This window comes from Trichosurus vulpecula, assembly GCF_011100635.1.
Source record: "Trichosurus vulpecula isolate mTriVul1 chromosome X unlocalized genomic scaffold, mTriVul1.pri SUPER_X_unloc_1, whole genome shotgun sequence".
Classification (NCBI taxonomy): domain Eukaryota; kingdom Metazoa; phylum Chordata; class Mammalia; order Diprotodontia; family Phalangeridae; genus Trichosurus; species Trichosurus vulpecula.
This window is the reverse complement of record NW_023494377.1, coordinates 8,475,563-8,482,128: the sequence shown is the minus strand read 5'-3', so window position 1 is coordinate 8,482,128 and position 6,566 is coordinate 8,475,563.

The window sequence follows — 6,566 nt, the reverse complement described above, 5'->3', positions numbered from 1 at the left end:
TGGAGTCAGCAAAACCTGAGTTGAAGTCGATAAACCTCTCTCAGACTCAGTTTCATCTGAAAAATGGCGATGATAATAACACCCACCTCACTCAACAGTAATAAGGAAATTAGTTTTGGAATGTATACATGATGTCTATAGGACATCCAGTTTGAGATGTTCAATAGGCAACTGGAGATGAGAGAATGGTGCTCAAGAGAGAGGTTAAGACCAGATAAGTAGATCTGAGATTCATCTGCATAGAGATAATGATTGGATCCATGGAAGCTGATGAGTTCATCCGGTGAAATAGTATAGAGGGAGAAGAGAAGAGGGCCCAGGACAGAACCTTGTGGGATATCTAGTTAGTAGGTATGATCTGGATGGAGATTCAGCAAAAGAGACTGAAAAGGAGTGAGTGGCCAGAGAGGTAGGGGAACCATATGGTGGGTGAAAGATGAAATGACTGAGGAAACAAAGGTCTGAGGTTCTGAACATATTGATTTATTAAGCAATCCATGGCAATTGCCCAACAAATTGGGACCAGGCACCTTCTCCAGCTTTGGCACTGGACCCTGAATATATAGAAAGATGGATTTTTATGCATTAAAAAAATTAATTGGGGCACCTAGGTGGTGCAGTAGATTGATCACCGGCCCTGGAGTCAGGAGGACCTGAGTTCAAATCTAACATCAGATACTTAACTAGCTGTGTGACCCTAGGCAAGTCACTTAAACCTGATTATCTTCTCCTCCCCTCCCCCAAAAGAGAGAAAAACCCTAATTAATCAGATAAGACCAATTAACTAAAAAAAAAGACAGTCAACTAGGATACAACATGAGGTAATCTGATTTCTAATTGGAAGACAGATTAGGGACTTTCCAAGTTGAGAGGGGTAGAGTGAACAGATACAATTCCCTGAATTCAGAAAAAGAGCTGTTCCACTCCCCCCCTCCCCCCCATTGTCTGTAATCAACCAAAGGAACATGGAAACAATGATTGATTAGTACAGGGACAGTTTTCAGATAAGAGGCCATGGCTTGCTTGAGATGTACAATTGTGAAAAAACTCCCTGCATCAATCTTTGAATCTAAATGGGTTTCTGGTCAGCATAGTCCAGGTCCTTAGTTAAGGGTCTCTAAGCTACAGGTAGGGGTGGTCCTGATGGAATCCTAATAAAGCTGCTCCCAGCCTCGATGTCCTGACTTCTTTATGGGCCCCACTGAGCAGCAAGTATGTCCTGATTTTACCACACAGTCTGGCTTTAATTAAACTGCAGGCTCCCAGACTCAATACAGTCACTGCTCCCAGATCCAATTCACATATTTGAACATATGCATTCTTGTACTCAACCACAATCACATCATCCATTTAACCCAAGACAGGACCACAATAGGTAGCCAATCAGAGGGCAGCATGACCAGGATGTTTGACCACCGAACCATAAAAGGGACCCCTCCCCCATTACCTAATCCCTTGACAAACCCCTCCTTGTCTTTAATATTCATAATTTCTGTTGTATAATGGGCATCATTACACTATAAATTTGCCTGTGTTGTCTTACTAAATTGCTGGTTCCTCTTGGAACCTAGCCTTCTTCTGAGGGACATCAATTCTCAATAAATGCCTGTACTTGGATTAGAGGTGGTCTTACTCTGAAATATTTGAGATGATGCCATGACAACACATATGAAACCGCAAAAGGCTAGTTACCCATCCAGGCAGAACTAGGTTAAAACAATGCAATAAGATTTTCTTCCAATTCCCACAATTGCAGAAAGTTTTTTTTTACATGACAGAAATGGGACCAGGCCCATAATTGAATAGAAAGGAAACTGAGCTAGCTCTCGAGTTGAGTCACAACATGGAGTCAGTGTGGTTCATTCAGTTCCCACAATTAACCACTTGCTGTTTTAATTCCCTCAACAATGAGAGAGCAGTGTCATGAAAACCTAGAGAGCGATGGTGATTCACATTCTCATAGGCTTCAGAGAGGACAAGAAGGATGAGGACTGAGAAAAGGCCATTGGGTTTGGCAATTAAGAGATCATTGGTAACTTTAGAGAGAGCAGTTTTAGTTGAATGATGAGATCAGAATCCAGACTTCAGAGAGTTAAGAAGAGAATGAAACGAAAGGAAGTGGAGATACATATCTCCCCCTTGAAGAAACAATCAATGTCTCTCTTCTTCAAAAATTCTCCCCCCAGTTCCATTCTTTACACGTCACATTACATTCATCATTCTCTCTACCAATCTGGAGTCACATACATACAGCACACAAAACGCCCAAGGCTTGCCTTGAAATGTGGGTTATACAGAGTAGATCCCTACCTTGGACCTGATATTAGTTAATCAATAAACATTTATCAAGTTCCTAATATGTGCCAGGCACTGTGCTTGGCAATGGGGCCACAAAGACAAAAAGGAGACAGTTCCTGCCCTCAAAGACCTTACATTTTTTTCCCCTGTGGAGCCAATGTGTATGTATTATGTATATATGCATATATATGTAAATACAAAATAAATACTAGGGAATTTTTTTGGGGGGGAATACTAGCAGCTGAAAGGCTCAGAAAGGGCTTCATGTGAAAGGTGGTACTTGAACTGCATCTTGAAGTAAATCAGGTAACCTAAGAGATGGAGGTAAGGAAGGAAAGAATTCTGGGAATGGCACATAGCCAGTTGCAAAGACACAGACAGAGATGTTGGGTGTCAGCAATAGTAAGAGCCTCAGTTTGCTTGGACAAGGGAATGGTATATAGTAAGGCTAGAAAGGCTGGATGAGGGCAGGTGTGGAATACCTTTTAGGGCTAATCGGAAGACAGTATATTTGATCCTGTTGTGTCTGTCCTTCGTTGTCTAAGAGGACCATGACATCAGGGAGATGATGACATGACTTGCAGTTGACTTTGATTTGAGCAAGGGAGGGCTGTGCAAGGTCACCAGCCTCACTTTCTCCGCCAGATCCATCTGGGTCCAGTGACCTGATATTCACCAGGATGACTGGAGATGGCCCAGGTTGCAATGGGAGACCCTGGTCAATGGCATTTATGGAACAGTGGAATGATTTGGTCATTCTTGTGCTTGAGGAATTTAAATTTGGCAGTTTTGTGGAGGATAGATTAGGTCGGGGAGAAAGCTGAGGCACGCAGATCAGCTAGGAAGCTGTAGCAATTGTCCTAGCAAGAGCTGATTAGGGTGTGAGCTAGGGTGGTGGCTCTATGTATGGAGAAACATGGGGAATCCAGCCCCAGCACTATTTGCCTATGAAGCATCTTTTCCTAGGTTAATTAAGCTTCTCATTTTCTTTCCTCCAGCAAGTTGTAATGATAATTAAGGTGGGATTTTTTTTTTTTACCATTTTCTCTTTTGGAACACAGAGGTAATCAAGTGCCTTTGATGAATCTGGGAGTCTTGGATGACCTATTTAAGAAACAAGAAAGCCTAGTTCACATAGGTTTGAGTCCCATGGTTGTGATGCCCTTTGACCCTGAACAGGGTATATAAATTCAGAGGTTAGCGTTTTGTTTCGGGCCCTCACTCACTGGAAGAGTGTTGTGTGATTTGGCCAGAAGAGACTCTGGGTAATAGCCATCAGAGCCGCCCGGCTTGAAAACCAAGATGTCGGTGCCTCTCTCTTTGGTAACTATTGTGATTTGCTCAGACAGATAGAGGCCTGTCTGTTGACCTCTGTGTGTTATTTGCTCTGTTTATATAATGTATGCTTGTAATTTCTGTTTGTATTTTCTCTGAAGTTCAGGGGGCTGGCTTTTCCTCCTAAACTAAGTGAATGATAGATATATGTTTGATTAAAGTGAGATTGTAAACCCCTTAAAGTTGCTTCCCTTAGAAAAGCAGATCAAAGAACCTGTGCTGGCAGCCTTCCTGTGTGTTGGTGTTGTTAGCCTTATACAACCACAGTAGTGGCAAGCTACATTGTTGTTACACAAGTTTTTCTGTTGTCCATAAAGGCTTTTAGGTTTTTTTCAGAATTGATTCCTCCTGCTTCTGGACTTGCCTTTGTCATGACTTCATCCTTCAAAAGGTAGGGGAACCAACAAGGGGGAAAATGTCTTCTGGGTCCAAATCTCACTAACAGGGAGGAACTGGTTGCTTGGGTGGAAATGATGGGGACACTGGTAGGGGGTGGGGGTGGGGGAAAGTGGCCACTCCATCCTAGAGTTTGTGATAGAGAAAGAGAGAAAATTTAGTCATAGTCTGAATGCAATCCAGATTTGGGAAAGCAGATTTTGAAGGACTCCAAGGAGAGAAAGGCAGGATCCAGAGGAAGTCAGCCAGGAGGGATGGGAGATGCTCAAGAATGAAATTTGGAAGGCACAAATGGAAGCAATTCCAATGGGGACGAAAAATAAGAGATGTCTGAAGAAACCATGTGGGTGGACAAAAAAAGGTGGTGTCTTTTTGGTTTGGTTTGGTTTTTAGCAATACTGTGAGCAAAAGGAAGCTCAAAAAAAAGGACAGGATCTTTAGGGGTTGATGGGACAAGATCAACTAGGCAGCTGGGTGGTATGGTGACTAGATCGCTGGACTTGGGAGTCAGGAAAGACCTGAGTTCAGAACTATCCTCAAACTCTCATTAGCCGTGTGACCCTGGGCAAGTCCCTTAACTTGTCTCAGCTTCAGTTTCCTCATCTGGTAATAATCTTCATCAGGTAATAATAGAACCTACTTCATGTGTTGTTGTGAGTACTGAATGAGATTTTTATATATGTATATATATACATACATATACATACACACATACGTGTGTGTATAAATACATTTACACATATGCATATATATATAGAGTGATTTGAAAACCTTAAAGAGCTTTCGAAATGTTGGCTGTTGTTTTGCTAGCTATTACAAGAATGAGAAGACCAAGCTGCTTAAATGTTATTCTGCTTCTGTTTTTTCTTCCAAGGAGAATGACCTTTGTCCAGGAAATGACAGAGCAGAAATGGCCAGTAGGGAACTGATGCCCAAGATAAGTAAGGAGATGGCAAGCACATAGCTGCCCTTGATGAATTCCAGTCCCCTGTCCCAGATGGATGAACTACATCCTCTGGTCTTGAAAGAACTGGAGGATGAGATGGCCAAGCCACTGGCCATGACATCAGAAGGAACATGGAAAATGGGAGTGGTGCCACAAGACTGGAGAAGGCCAGATGTTGCTCTTTCTTAGGACTGGGGAAGGGCAGATCTTTCTTTTTTCTCTTTCTTTCTCTCTCTTTCTTTCCTTCCTTCTGTCCTCTCTTCCTTCTTTCTTTCTTTGTTTTTCTTTCTTTCCTTCCTTTCTTCCTTATTTCTCTTTCTTCTTTCTCTCTCTCTCTTTCTTTCCTCTCCCTTCTCTTTCTTTCCTCTTCCTTCCTGTCTCTTTCTTTCTTTCTCTCTTCCTTCCTTTTCTCTCTTCCTTTTCTTCCTTCCTTTTCTTTCTTTCTTTCTTTCTTTCTTTCTTTCTTTCTTTCTTTCTTTCTCTTTCTTTCTCTCTTCTCTCTCTCTCTCTCTCTCTCTCTCTCTCTCTCTCTCTCTCCCCGCAGAATTGAGAGCCACAGATTTTATTTCCTTATTTTTAGTCTGAATTTAAGAAATATCCAATGAAATGGGCATTTCCACATAATGTAACAGAAGAGCAGCATCGCAGATGAAGTTGTGCATTAAATGCAGCTTGTTTTTCTTTTAAATACATAACAGACCTTTCAGAGCTATTTTGTTGGTCTGTGTGATCCTCTCTGGCTTTCTTTCCATTTGAGATGCCTCTCTTTCTATGACCCTTTTTCCTTGCTTTTTGCTACCCTATCCCTATTCCCCCAGGACCCACATAGATTTACAAGTGAATTCTATCAAACATTCAAAGAACAATGAATTACAGCATTACACGAACTGTTTGCAAAGTATACAAAAATAAGAAATCCTTCTTTGTATCTTTCTGTGATGCAAATATGAACTCGATTTCTAAACCAGGGAGAAACAAAGCAGAGAATGAAAACCATAGACCAGTATCACTACTGCACATTGACACAAAAACTTCAAATAAAGTATTAGTAAAGAGGTTACAACAACATATTTAAACATATTTAAAAAGTGCTATAGCTACTGAAGATCCAGTTGGAAAAATTGGCAAAAGAAGAACAAAACTCTTGTAATAAATATGCATAATTGAGCAAATAAGTTCCTACACTGGCTGAAAATATGTGGCTCCTTCTGCATCTTTGTCAGGAGGTGGGTCATATGTTTCATCATTAGTCTTGGAATCATGGCTAGTCATTGCATTTATAGAGTTTTTAGATGTTTCAAAGTTGCTTTTCTTTACGATGTCACTGTTGTTTAGATTATTCTCCTAGTTCTGCTCACTTCACTCTGCATCAGTTCATACAAGTGTTCTGAGGTTTCTCTGAAACTATCCCCTTCATCATTTCTTATAGCATGAGGGTATTACATCATCTTCATATACCTTCACTGTTAAGTCATTGATGGGAATCTCCAGTTTCCAATTTTTTGCCACCACAAAAAGAGCTACTAGAAATATTTCTGTACATATGGGTCATTATCTTCTTTGTTTGATCTCTTTGGGGTATAGACCCAGT